At 41.7% G+C, this 15,211-nt stretch overlaps 1 protein-coding gene across 1 annotated transcript in view; it reads right to left on the bottom strand.

Annotated features, from left to right (window-relative positions):
- Positions 1-14,883, bottom strand: part of FBXO46 (F-box protein 46) — a 199,186-nt gene extending 184,303 nt beyond the window's left edge. The window contains exon 1 of the mRNA XM_044063630.1: positions 14,533-14,883. The gene's annotated coding sequence lies outside the window, so the exon portion shown is untranslated. The remainder of the gene's footprint in view (positions 1-14,532) is intronic.
- Between the last annotated feature and the right edge of the window lie 328 nt (positions 14,884-15,211).

Here is a 15,211-nt window from a genome sequence, read left to right as displayed (position 1 = left end):
GTGGAACTGGAAGGAAGCTAGAGAAGTTGCATTCTTTTGTTGATGAAGCTGAAGTCAGACAGGCAGCAGTAAGGGGAGGTGTCAGCCAGGTGGGGAACATGTGCAGATCCATGTGTGCTTTAGGTGTTCTTTAAGAGTCTTTTAAATGCAACCTTTGAGCCTGCTGAGGTAACAGCAGAAGGTAGGTGTTCCAAATTTTGCTTAAAAACGCCACTTTTCTAGAGTTTCTGTGATTTAAAAAAGCTAGTTTCAGCTACATATTGCACTTTAACAAAGTCGTTTTCGTGTTCAAGTTACCCGTTTAACTGTTGTAGGCTACACACAAGTGCGATAGCCATCTCTGTGCATTTAAAAAGTGTTTTTTTGATTGAATCTGCTTTACTTTCTGGAAAAAAAAATTACATAGATTATATATACACACACACACACACACACTTTCCCACCTTTCCAAGCTAGTGCCGAATTCAGGGCTGTGTTACAAGTTTCTGTGTTTGCCCATACCTTTCTTGGATAGAAGGAAGTTTCTCTGTTCGCTGTGAGAGAGGGGAGCTTTGAGCAGCCTATCTGACCCTGGAGGAGTGGTTTCAGCCCAGAAATTAGTAGTTTATTGGCCATTTTGGGCTAATTTCTCTCTCTCTATCATTTCCCTGCTATAAAACCCGCATTTGCGCAGTTTTGTTCGCTGAGCAGCACCGGTTAGCTAGGGTATAAGTATTCCTGGCTCCACAAAGTCTACTCTTATTTTTTCCCTTGGAACTAGACAAACTTTCAACTTAAGCACTCAAACCATTCACTTCTCATCCCGGCACTTGCTCAAAAACTCATAGCAAGCACCAATAAACCTTAGCACTATACCCCCCCCATACTGTAGAGAAGGACAAGGCTCTCTTAGACCATACCAGCCAAATCAGTTCACTGTACCTATCCAGGCATGTCCAAAGGGCAGTTTCAGGTGTACTCTTCGGTCCAACTGGTGAATCTGGGCGCTTTGAGGCAATGTTACAACTGCCTCGTGTACACAGATAACACTCCTTCCTTCCACCAAACACTAATACATGCGAGAGATGCAATTATACAGCCAAACTGGAGGCTAAGCTCTCTCAACCCAAGACTGGACCAGGCAATCAAGAGGAGAAGGGAGTTACTTGCATCCCACCACCAGTCTCACATAGACCTATGAAACCAGCACAGACAAAAAACACACAAATACACGAAAACATACTCGGAAGCTCCAAATAAAAATCTGCAAAAGTAACAGAGACCTCAAAAGCAGACATCCAAGCAACCTCCACCCCCACCCCCAACACAAACTATGAAAAACACACTTCACAAAATCAGTGTGCCACGCAATCACAGCCCTTAAGGCGTAATAACATACCCAACACACTAGTAATAGGTGATTCTATAGTCAGGCACACTGACGTCCCACTCACTAGGCTGAACAAGGAGAAGGTTACTGTTAGATGCCTATCGGGTGCCAGGATCTGCCACATAACACAAACTCTCAGGTCACTCCAGAACAAGTACAAATAGGACTCTGTCATTGTCCATGTTGGTGTGAATGACCCGAGCCATACCTCCCTGGACTACATGGAGCTCTCTAATCCCGTAGCCCAGGCCGTTATGAACCTGACTAGCATCCTGCCCTCATCAAGAAGGATAACACGGTATAGAGAAAAAAAAATTATCAATTTCAACAACTGGCTAAGCTTCTGGTGTCATTCAATGGGGATCCAGTGTCAGTCAGCCTGGGATTACATGCTCGACAAGCCACACTGCTTCACTAGAGACTGCTTGCACCTAGTCACCCTTAGGCTTTCAAATACTGGCCAAGGCTCTTGCCACCCCCATAGTGTCTTTTTTAGGAAAGGCTCAAAAAAGACAAACCCACCACCGTAAATAGCACAAATAACAAAAAACAGAGTAATGCTGCTCAATGCCAGAAGTCTAAATCTCAAAATGCACGCACTCGAGGCACTCCTCAGTATGGATAAAAATCGATATATGTGCAGTAACAGAAACCTGGTTTAAGGCTCCAGAGAGCACACCAGCACTACCAGACTACAACTCATACCATACATTTCAGCCACAAAACCCAGCCTGAAATACAAAAGGCAGGGGAGTATCCATATTCATCAAGGATACCCATACCTCCAGGTTAGTGGCACAGCACGATGCTTCAGAGATCATCCACGTGCAACTAACAATGGGCAAAACTGCTATTCAAATTATAGCTTGCTACAGATCACCCACCATGTCCCAGGATCCACACCCCACATTCCTGGAAATACTGGGAAACAAAGATCCTACCAAAACATCCTGATATTGGGTGATTTCAAATTACCCAAACATTAACTGGGAGAACTACTCAAGTATAAACTCCCTTGCCCAACATTTCATAGAATTTATAAACTCAAACGCCCTGGATAAACTAGTCAACACCCCCACCAGAGGTGACAACATATTGGACCTGGTCATCACCAACATGAGCAACCGGTGTTCCACACCGGACATCAACCCCTCATTGGTTAGATCTGACCATAAACATCCACATTCCGCCACCACCCCTGGTCAAAGAAACCACTGTGAAAAACTTTTCAAAAGCAAACTTCAAGTTACTTAAGAGTAAGGTGGGACGTTTCAAAGCCCTCATGCTAAAGGATAACACTGTCCAAGCTGCAAAATCCTTTACTAATGCACTCTACAGGCACCTTCAACAATGCATATATTGTGCTATCCCAAAACAAAACCTCACTCCTGCAAGAAAAGGAAACCGTGGACCCCTGCCATAACCAAGCTACACAATAGGAGGAAACTAGTACAGAAAAGAGTAAAATCCCAACAAGGGAAGACATCGCTGATCAGCATCGGCACGAAACTACGTTCCCTCATAAAATTATTCAAGGCTAGCTTCGAAAGAAATTGCCATGGACTCCAAAGATAAACCACAAGGCATTCTTTAGCTATGTCAAGAATCTAAGTGGCAATTCTCAGATCTGCTAGGAGAAATACACTGAACCGACTGATATAGCCAACATCCTGGCAGACAGGTTGAGTGCAAACCCCCCAAAAGGGCCCATAACTATACCAGAAGAATGTAGTGCCTCTGAAATGAGAAATCAGACACTCAGTTAAAACAGCCCTCTCCAAAGCCAAAAACACAGCATCAATGGGACCGGACGGTGTCCCAGGCTGCGTCCTACACGAGCTCAAAGATGAACCAACCCATCACCAAAACTCACAGTTTTAAACTCTGCCTCTCCACAGGCTATGCGCCTACAGAGTGGCACACAGCAACAGTTACTCTGCTCCACAAAGGTGGAACCACAACAGACCCCAGGAACCATCGCTCTATAAGCTTGACTAGCTTGGTCTGCAAAGCTATGGCGTGCATCACCATGGATCTCATTAACAGAAACATAGGGAACCTCCAAACACTGGACCCTACCCAGTTCAGCTTTAAGGGCAGATCATGCCTCCTAAACCTGGTGGACTTCTTTGAGACAGTTACCAAGGCAATAGACAAGGGAAAGGTGGTCCACACAGCCTACCTAGACCTCACAAAGGCCTTCGACACCACTCCCCACTCAGGTATTATAGAGAAGTTCACCAGCCTGAACATAAACCCCTACGTCATGATATGGGTTGCCAACGGGCTCACAGACATAACCCACATGGTAAGAGTTGTGGGAGCTAGGTCTGAGTCTAAACCTGTTAGAAGTGGCATTCCCCAGGGCTCAGTCCTAGGACCCCTCCTGTTCGGCATATACTTCTCAGAGGTACAGGCAAGCACAGGAGGACTATGGTTAACAAAGTTTGCAGAAGACTGCAAACATGGGGCTATAACGGACTCTCCGGCTGACACAGACATCCTCCAAAAGGGTCTCACCAAGGCAGATACCTGGTGTCAAAACCATGGCCTCAAGCTAAATGCCAAACAGTGCATAGTCATCCCCTTTGGAAAAAACTATAGGTGGTAGCCCCCTAAATACGGAAGACATAAGGGATCTGGGGACCCAAGTAGATAACCTCTCCGATAATCACATTGCCAAAGTGGTTAGAAAATCCTATGTGACAAACCTAATCACAAAATAGTTGGCATCCAGATCAAAAGAGGTCATTGGGCCCCTCTACGCATCACTCATCAGACCCATCATATATAGAGTACAATGCCCCATTTGAGATGTACCTTACAAGACACCTGTAACAACTGGAAAGACCACAGAAGTACCTCCTCATCAAGAGGATCACTGGTCTCAAGCAGATGCCCTAGGCAGCTCGACTGAAGAAACTCCAGCTGTACTCCATTGCATACCGCCTACTCAGAGGTCATCTCTGCCTGACATACAAGGCCATGTCCAACCCAGAATTGATGGACATGCTCCACCTAAAGAAACCATATCTACTCAAGCCACACGCTCCAGGGATCTAAACCTCACCACAATAAATAGGATGTGCATATAGTCTACCCCACCTAAAAATTATCCAAGAACACATTGATATCCCACATGGAATGTACCCTTGCTCTCAAAATGTCCTACAATTATTTATCTTTGAACTACCTTGTGTAAATACTGTAAATAGATTTTCTTAACTCTCTTCTCTATGTGCTTATATAATGCATTTCATCAAAATTACTCTAGAAGAATAGCTTTATAAATGTATAGCCTTTTTAGAATGTGCTTATATAATGCATTTTCTCAACTTACTCTATAAGAACAGCTTTATAATTGTATAACCTTTTTAGAGTAACCTTAGTGAAGTTGTATTTGACTATTTTGTAATAATGAATGTTCCTGTTGTACAAACTGGTCACCTCAATGTATCACTTATATTTTTTCATATTTTGTCATTTTTAATTTATATTTGTATTTTTGGAGCTTTTCTCCCCGGGCCTCCACTGAAAACGAGTCCCCAGGGCCCAGTGGACCTCCCCAGTAATCAAACTGGAAAGAAAGAAATAAATGTGCTGGAGGGATAAATTCCTGTCCCAGAGACTTCCCATGCTCTGGAACAAGATTCCAGTCTACATTAGGCAGAGCTCCTCGTTAACCCTCTTCAAGCGAGACCTTGACGAGTGGATGGGAAACAAAAACGTTTATCCCAGGGATCACTTCAATGGCTCTGCTAGACAGAGGCACAGGGAACTAATCTAAGGGGGCGACGAAAGCCAACACATTCCGGCTAGGCTTATAAATGCCTTCGGGCAGATAGCCTAGTACCTACCTATGAAGTTAGGGAAGAGGGAGTCCCCTGATGTGCTGTTGGTCTTTGTGACCTTGATTAATTTTTTGCCGCTAGAGCAAGTTGTCTAGCTTTAGCTTGTAGTTCTAGTGGACTGGCTAGAGCTGGAATTTTGTCTGGGAGTAGTAGTAGATTGCAAAGGAAAGAGTTTGGCAGTTTAGGAGATTACGGAATTCAAGCCAGCCAAGTTGTTTTAGGGAATGGCAGTGGTGGGCTCGGTAAGGGAGCACTGGTAGCAAATTTTGCAATTTGATTGTAACAGGTGTTGAGTTTGGCAATTTCGGTTTGGGGCACGTTGGCGAGACTGGGTGAGGCATACAATACTATGGAAAGGAGGCAAGTTTGAGCAATTGTTATCCTAGCAAATTGCATTAGAAATGGTTGTTTTGTGTGGATAATTTTAATGGTTTGATTTATATGCCGATTAAATTTGAGGTTCTCAATGGTCACTCCTAGCAATTTAGTGCGACTGTCAGGAGAGATGAAGGTCCCATCCCTGGACACAATATTAAATGGGCTGGATACTGTAGTAGATTTGTTGAGTGTAAATAGCAAGGTTTTTTTTTTTTTTTTCTTTGGGGGGGGTAGTATTAGGTTTGTGTTAAGAAAACCAGTTTTCGGTGGTATGGAAGGCTATTTGGGTTATAGAGAGGAGTTTGAGGATCATTGGCTGAACAGACAGTGTTGAGCTGTCAGCATATTGAACAATTGTTGCATCTTGACAGATGCTGCGGTGGTTACTGGTGAAAGTGGAGAACAGGAGGGTACCTAAAAATGGAACCTTGTGGAACTCCTGTGGTAAAGGGTACCGTATAGTTGCTGTCACACTTGTCTTCCTTGTAGATAGTAACCAAGCATTAGCTTGGTTTCAGAACCAAGGCCAAGGGCAAAAAGGGCTTTGTATTAGTTTATGATGGTTGACATTACCAAAAGGCCTCTGAGAGGTCCAGGAATACTGCCTGTGTGATTGATTTAGTTGATTAGGTTTGTAAAAAAAAAAAAAAAAAAAAAAAAGTAGGGTGGTGGTTGTGCTATGAGAAGGCCAAAAATCCATGTTGGGTAGGAGAAAGAAGTTGGTTGTTAGGCAGGTATGGCATAATTTGGTGGTGTAATTTCTCTATTTTAGCTAGTGGAGGCAGGATGGCTATGGGGCAATAGTTGGTGAGGTTGGTGGAGGTACTGCCTTTATTTATATATATATATATATATATATATATATATATATATATATATATACACACACACACACACACACGTATGTAATATATACATACATGTAGAAATACATGTGTGTGTATATATATATATATATATATATATATATATATATATATATATATATATATATATATATATATATATATACACACACACACACACACACACACACACACACATACACACACACACACACACACACACACACACACACACACACACACTATGAGTTTTCCTGGAAAAGAAAACCACCCATCCATATACTGGAACTTCCCTACTGCACACAGGATCTGTAGACTGTGACAAAATGACAAGTGGATAGGCCTTGAGGGAACCACCTCAGGGAAAAAAAAAAAAAGTGTCGGGGGGGGGGGGGGGGCAGTCAACCTGTTAACACCTACGTTACACCACAATTTCTACCGCTACTAGCCTTATATCTTTCAAAAGTGCCAGATAAACATGCATTTACAAAGTCTACTACACTGTCAATCCAACTACAAAAAGAAAACAGTACTAAACAAAGCAAGCTTATGTATCACTTAGCCAAACTGTCTGTCTGTGAGATGTAATGGGTACCATGCAATTAAGATTCTACAAAATGCACAGAGGAAATTATAAATCTACACATGCACCTTAAAATCAATTAAACACAGTAGAGAACATACAGCCTCTGCCCAGGCTTGCCTTGATCTGCTTGATAATATGACTGACCACCGACTTGTCCACATTGTTGACTAATGGCTCTGGACTGTCTCCAGATATAGACAAATGGACAAACTCTCATGGGAGTAAATTACTACCTGTTGAGGGAGCAGTTTCTGCAATTCACTAATCAGGAGCTACTTTTACTACAGCACTCGCACCCAAGTCTTCACCTAGCCTGATGTGGGCTCCACTGCAAGCTCCAAGTGTCAAAATTTCACACCAATGGCCATTAGCTTGCTGCTCTCCTCCCTTTTCTCCAGTTCTTTAACTGCTAGCAAAATGCTCGGACCTGCTAAGAAATGCCAATTCTCAAAAAGCAGTATGGATGCATGCAATCAACCATGACCATTAAAGGCGATGCCACTATTTTCTGCATAAGGCAGACCTCAGACAACACATGCTAAGGTTTACAGTGACTGCTTGATTCCAGGTACTGTAACAGTCTCCCATCAGGAAGACCAGAAATGGCTCAACGTTTCTAGTGGGAATTGTTAAGACTAAAAATTTTACATCCCTTACAACAGATTTCAGGGACACGAACTTCCCAAATCTGTCCACGGTCCATGAATCTTCATTTTGGAAGACGGATAGCAGGACTAAGGCCTGCTGCAAACAGACTCTTGCTTGCAGTCTCAAACCAGTAGATCCAATCTTTGGGAAGCAGAGGATTTTGTTCCATCATCTCTATCCAAAGTGTTACAAAGCTTTCCTATGCAGCAGTACTTAATCACACCAGCTTAACTAAATGTAGAGATGACAAAGTTTGGGAGACGGGAGGAGGAGTGTGAAAAGCCTAACATGCTCTTTGACAAGATGTTACAAGATCTGCAAGCCATCTCCCTCTTTGCCCATCATTTCTACAGCCTCATAACAAGGAGTCGTGATTAAATGGGAGACACCAATATTCAAGGATGTTGAAGTTAAGTGTACCTCACAAACTTGCAAACAGGTGGGTGAAGAAAAATGGCCGAAATGCCTAATAAAAAAGGACATCAGTTGGAAGTCTGTGCAGACACCCATAAGAAGGCAAGTGAAGCTAAACTACAAACTGGTAGAGACATCAATGCCCCCCCCGACCAAAAAAAAAATTGATCCCAGAGTGGCTGAAGCCACAGCCTGTGTAGACCTGAGGATCAGCCTCTAGCTCAATCCAGAGGATGCCACCATTCCCACAGGCTGAATCCCCACTCATTCCCAGAGATAATGCAGAGGGCAAAGACACCACAAATGCTAGAAAGCTATGTCTAATGCAGAAAATGATTTTTAATCCTAGCTCATATGTCACACTACCCCCCCCCCCCAACATCATCTTTACTGATGTACTTGGATTTGTAATTCTAAATTAAATCATGAAGAAAATAAAGGTTCTAAGGAATCCTATTTTTCTTCTGCACTTTAAAACCATTCCTACAGGCACACTCCCATTTTGTACTCAAGTTGTGGACTAGCTCTAAATAAAGAGAGGGAAGAAAATCACACACTACCAAATCAGACTAGAACTGAAACTTCTACAAGTTTTACTAGTGGAATCTATGCCCGCTTCACCTTGATGACAAAAAGCCAAAATTTAATAAAGTCTCTCTGTGTATGATCTAAAGAAAGGAGACAAATTGACTCTCCAGAGCAGCAACTTCCAGAAAAAAAAAGTTTTAGCTTATAAGGTTCACAGCTGCTCAAGCCACCTTTTCCTTGTGTTAGTGGTTCTCTTCAGAGATGTACTGTGTTGCCCAAAAATCATCTCTTTAAACAATCTAAATGTTTAGTACATTAAATCTGTAAGACAGCAGCGGTTTCATAGCTGTCAATAAGCAAACAGTTAACATATACTCTGACTTTTGCAGCTTAGGTTTTGTGGGAGACTGCAGAATTAATGTTGCACTTGTTTTAGGTTATTTGCCTTTGTGGAGAGTCTGCGCTTTTGCAGCACACTTCAGACTCAACTGCATGTGCATTGTCACGTAGCATACATAGCTTGAATGCTTAAAATTGTCTTGTGCCGTGAAAACTAATTTGTTCAACCTTTTTCAACTGAGAACTTTCCTCTTCTTTTGTATAGAAATTTTGGGTAACTAGAACACGGAGCTCCACAAGATGCAAAACAGTGACCAATCTAGCAAGTCTGTACTGGATAACCAAAAAGTATCACAAACCCGTAATGAGGGCTATATTTATTTTTATTTCATTTCATTTCTCCTCCTCCACCCTTGGAGCTAGTCGTTTCATTCACAATACAATATTCTTAGTAGTATTAACTACATGAGATTTTGAGGCTCAGGACAATTACACAACTATTAACTGCCACTGCAGGAAAAAAAAAAATTCTGCAACCAACTGCTTAACATTTTTTTTTTTTTTTTAACCTTTAAAATCAAAATATTAACCAATACTTTGGTAACTTTATATAAAGGCTTTTCTTTTGGAACTTTTCTACCCATGACTCTGCTGCAAACAGGCTCCGTCACTCACACTATCCTAGTAAACCAACGGCAACAAAGTAGACTGGAGTTGACAATAGTTATGGCGTCTCTACACAGAAACAAGGTACAGAATTTGATTTGGGTTGGGAAATCTGGCTAGGCTTAAAATGACTCAAGAACAAATAGCCTAGTATTAGCATATTAAGAGCATACTTACTTAGTAAAAACATGAAATGCACAGTTAGATCAAGAAGTGAAAGTTACACCACATATGATAAAAGATACGGTCCAAAACAGCAAAATACCCAGCCACACAATATAATACAGAAGGACTTTGTGCCTACAGCTATGAGCGCAGCACTACCAGGGCACATACTACACGACAAGATATAGTTAACAGGCAGTCAATTAGTAGTATTAGAGACCTTCTTAGGCAATACACAGTTCATTTTCTTCCACTATACAGACAAATGAGACTTGTACAAGTTCAGGATCTCTTAAAAGCCATGCAATTCTCAAATTATATTACAGAACACACACACTAAATATGCTCAAATACTCAATTGATGGCAAGTACCCAATGCCCAAATGATTCCTTAAAGAATAAGCAATACCTTTTCCAGTCAACCTCCATTCCTATTCACAAGAACTTTCTACCTCATCTTTGTTACCTTAGATGTCCTTACATTCACTGCTGCAATATTACATACTAATGGGATTCCCTACCGTTTAACCCTCCATTCTGCCAGTTTATAAAAGATTTCCATTGCTTTAAAGTACACTGAACGTCACCTGCTTACTTACTCCTTGCGTAAGCTAGGGAATAAAGGTGATGTTCAGGCGTACCATCCTCAGAAAGCCAGTCCGAACGCTATTTTAACTGCCAGTCTGTTGCATACATGGGGGGTTTACAGTTTTTCTTTTTATTGGCTTTTCTGTGCTCTCCTGTTTGCTGGAGTCCTCGCAGTTAGATGGGTTTTTGGTTACTTTTTCTGTTTTGTTTAGTGCCGTTTGGTGTTGGTCATCCAGGAAAGGTAAATGCCAGTGTGGGAGACTATGGAAGACCATCATGAGAAATGTCTTTTTGCCTTGGTGCTGCTTACGACCATGTGTCTTGTTCAATTTGTCAGGCGTTTGTCCCCAAAACTCTTCATAGTAGGCTTTCCTTCCTTTCATTGTACCTTGAGAACCAGAGACTTAAGCTTCTTGCTGCTGGTACTATGATGGAACGTCCTGCCCAGAGAGAGTCAGCTGTCTGGGAAGTACGTGGTACATAAGGTAAGGCTGGAATCTTCTGCTGTCCAGCCTCTGCCAGGTGTTTCTCCTAAGGTTATTATGAACCCGAAGGCTCACCCGGTTGTTTTGTCAGATTATTCTACCACGTCTGGGTTGGAGACCGGTGAGGACTTGGCAGGCAGCATGTCCGACGAGGCTTTGCAGGCATCTGTTTTGGACGTTCAGAGGGAATCACGGTTGACTGTTTCCGAGGGGTCTAATGGGGTTCCGAAGTTTCTCTTTCGGGAAAAGGCTCCTACTGCAGTTGGGGAATGCCATCCTGAGTCTGGGCCTTCTCAGGTTTCTAGGATGGCTGTCCCTTTGAAGAAAACAGAAAACTAACCATGCCTCTTTTGCTCCTAGAGATCCACAAAGTGAGTGGCAGGCCTTTACCTCAGGGGTTAATACTTTACCGTCATTGCACCTCCTCAAGGGGTTTCAGTTCCTGCTCCTCCTTGGTCTGCCGCTTCCCCTAAAAGGCACAGAGAATTCCATTCTTCTGGAGGTGGATTCTGATGATGACTCCCTTGCTTATTCTGCCCAGGTTCCTTCTCCTTTAGACTACGGGAGGAGGAGGAGGAGGAGGAGGAGGAGGAGGAGGAGGATTCTCATACTCCTGATAATCCCTCTGAGCAGATCTTTCCTTATTTGGACAACCTGCTGATTCAGACATCTTCTCCAGAGGTCCTTTTGCAAAATCTTCATTTTACCATTTCTTACTTCTGCCAAATGGGTGTTTGACTTGCAAGCCCAGTTACTGGTTTCCTTTCATCCTAGGTCTTTAGGTTTTGCTGTTTCCAAGCAAACTATTTCCACTTGGATTTCAAATATTATTTCCTTTTGTTACACTTTTCATGGTGAGAGCCTTCCTCCTATTAAGGCTCATTCCACTACAGCTGTGGCTTCTTCTGGTGATTTTTTTTAAAGGCTTGAATGGTAATTCTATTCTTGAAGCGACCACTTGAACTTCTGTGCATACCTTTACCAAACATTACCAGTTTGATGGTATCGCCAGAGCTAGAGCTGCTTTTTCTGCTGCCATTCTTATTTATTTTATTTTTTATTTAATAGTTTTTGACTGGGAAAGTCCAACTAGGACAGAGCCTATTTTCAGCGGAGGCCCGGGGAGAAATGCTCCAGATGCAGGTCTTTGGATTGTGGGAGGAAACCGGAGTACCTGGAGGAAACCCACACACATTCTTCATGGCTTCTTGGAGGACTCTGCTGCCCTCTCCTCCCAGGTTTCTTCTTGAGCTTTTGCATTCTCCCACTGGTAAGAAATACTGCAGAGGCAAATATCAGGACATAGTACAGTTGTGTAAAATCTTTCCATAATGGTAGATGTCCTTGCCTTTACCGCTGCAGTATTCACTCCCTCCTTCCAGACCTCTGGTCTTTTTCCCCTCCTGGCTATGCAAATTCTCCTTGGTTTTCCTCAGACTGCTGTTCCTATTGGGGCAATCTGTTCTGAGGATGGTATGCCTGGATGTCACTTTTATGCTCTACCTTACACAAGGAGTAAGCAGGTGACGTTCAACTTATCTTAAAGCAACAGAAATCTTTTGTAAACTGGCTGGATGGAGGGCTTCACAGCAGGGAATCCCATTAGTAAGGAATATTGCAGCAGTGAAGGCAAAGATATCTTCCTTTATGGTAAGATTTTACACAACTGTACTTCATCCTAAACTAGCTGCATCCACTAACACTGGAAGCTCAAAAAGTGCATGTGGGGGTAGGGGTGGGAAGGGAAGTAAAATGATCACCCAAATGCCAAACCCTGCAAATTTACTTTTAGCTACAGTATAGCTTCAAAACAAAAATGTAGCTGTGCAGCAAAAAAAAATATATATAGAGATACATCTGTTAATCTTCTAACTGAAATGAAACCACAGAACTGTAACTGTACAGCAACTTCTAGTGATTACATATTTTAGATCAGCACCATGCAAACCCATGCCACTATACAGAGAAACACTGCTGCTTTAAACAGAGGCCAAGTATCAGTGCAGCCTAGAGGCAACACTAGGCTTTAATAAGCAATCTACAGCACCAACAGCTGCTTAAAAACACAGGCACATACTAACACACACCGCACCATGACATTGGCTTGCCCCTATATCAAAAGTAAGGGGGAGGCAGAAGCAGAAACTTTAAGGCGATGGAAGGAACAAGAACAGATGGGCATAGGGAACATGTTCTAAGAAATAAAACCAGTTTCTTAAGGATTGTATTTTACTGTCATCATGCTGTACTACCAAACCATGAGCTACAACTGCTTTAATTATGCCAAGTCTCAAAAATAACTGCAGTAATGACTACATCAGTTCTGTACTACAGACTATCATGACATGGCAGCAAGTCAAACAAACTATGTAAAAACTTAAAACTTAACAAGGAAGCTGGAAAAGTCAGACACAATGAATGCTATGGTACAGTAATAATGCAAATACCAGGGCACCTCAAAACAGTTCACTTACAGAAGAGGGACTGTCCAATCAAAATTTCTTGCGCTGTCAAGCAAGACCCAAGTCCTATGGTACACAGCACCTGTCTAGTATTTTCTTTTTTACCCTCAAAAGTGGAAACAGTACCACTACACAATGCATAATAATTAGTTTCTGAACTTTGCTTATCATAACTTCCCATCCCACCAACACTTGACATATGCTTTACACGTCAAAATCTGCACGGTAATATGACTAAAGACAAAAGTAAATGGTACCTTAGTCAAGTTTTGCTTTACAGGGATAAAAAAAAAACAGGGATAAAAACTGATTCCCACACAAGTGCTGGGGAATGAACGTTTCCATAAAGTGTAAAGTGCACGAGATCAACAAAGTAGAAACCTACACATAAAAAATAAACATGCATTAGAAATAACTACGGAACGATACAGTGCAAAGCGTGCAAAAACAAACATGACAAATGGAGATTACTGACAGCAGACTGCCTGTGATCACAACACCTAGTTATGTAAAACAAGCCCCCAAACCAGTGAAACAAATACAACAGTCACACATCATTTAATTACTGTATCCGTTCTGTTTTCTCTAATGCAAAATTGAGCCTAAAAGTATATAACTCCTACACCATTCAACAAAACACTACGCTTAGAATTTTTAAGCTTTAATATGTACTATTTCGTACCGACACACAAAAAAGACACGTTGAAAAGATAAAAACAGGTTAGCTGTTTTAGATACCACACACATTTCAGACAAAGCTAAACAAAATTTAAGCCAGGATCATCTAAAACGCAAATGTTTATTACTCCATACATCAACCCCTAGCTTTTATTGTTTCTTCCCCTTTTGACACATTGCTTAACTCAAAGCAAGCATACATTTGTAGTGTGATGCTTTGTAGCCTTCAAAAATAAGAGAGAGCAACAATAAACCATTGACACCAAATTACACCCATTTCTGATCATAATAATAATGCCCGACTCAAAAATAATAGCAGGTCTCACACAGACAAGCACTGTACTGCAGGATACCCACATTATATATGTAGATATTTACAACCAAGACGTTGCAAGAAATCGGAGGTGTGTAAAGTACTACAGAATAATCACCCATCAAAGAAGTTTCAATTTAAACCCAAAGGCAAACGCTGCTTGAAATTTTACTAACGTTCCGATAAATGGATGCTCACCTATCTTTTAGTCTCTTACCTGAAAGATTTGCTGCCATTCAAGTCAGCTACCCCATGACATAACTTAAAGCTAGGGCAGCTAACAACTCGAGCTTCCTGCTTGGGCCCAAACGTAACACACACGGAACAAGAATAGCTTTCATAGTAAACAAAATACAACAGCAGCATACACTCATAGCAACTTAATTTTCAAAAGCAACAAATATATATAAATATATGCATATACAAAATACAACTCCCAGTAGTAATTCTCCCAATCTAAGACACCGATCAGAGAAAAAAAAAAGACCTATAATTTACTAACTACAACACAGGCCTTTCATCAAAAGACCTACTATGCAATGAAAAGATTATACGGCCATTTGTTGACTTCCATATACATTGCGCTGACAACCAATCAGAAAGCAGATCCTAGGCATGCCCTTATATGGATGAGTGAAGCCCTGCAACATGCCAAAACGAACGAGCAGAGGTGGTTGCAGACCCAGGTTCATTGGAAAGCTGAGAGCAAGTGACCTGAATGTTTTTAGTACGGATGACGAACAATTAATTTTCTGTATGCTGTTTGCCTTATAAGTGGCACGAAGGCTGGAAAGTACAATTTACTACATCAAAAACAGTGTGTTGTATTTGGAAAGTAAGCGAGCCCCTTACTAAAATCAATCCTGTCAATAAAGCCATGTGAAAAGTCAATAATA

The sequence above is a fragment of the Protopterus annectens genome, chromosome 1.part0 (assembly GCF_019279795.1).
Source record: "Protopterus annectens isolate FY-2018-M chromosome 1.part0, PAN1.0, whole genome shotgun sequence".
NCBI lineage: Eukaryota > Metazoa > Chordata > Ceratodontiformes > Protopteridae > Protopterus > Protopterus annectens.
Note: the sequence above shows the minus strand (reverse complement) of the source record. Positions and strands in the feature narration are given on the sequence as shown.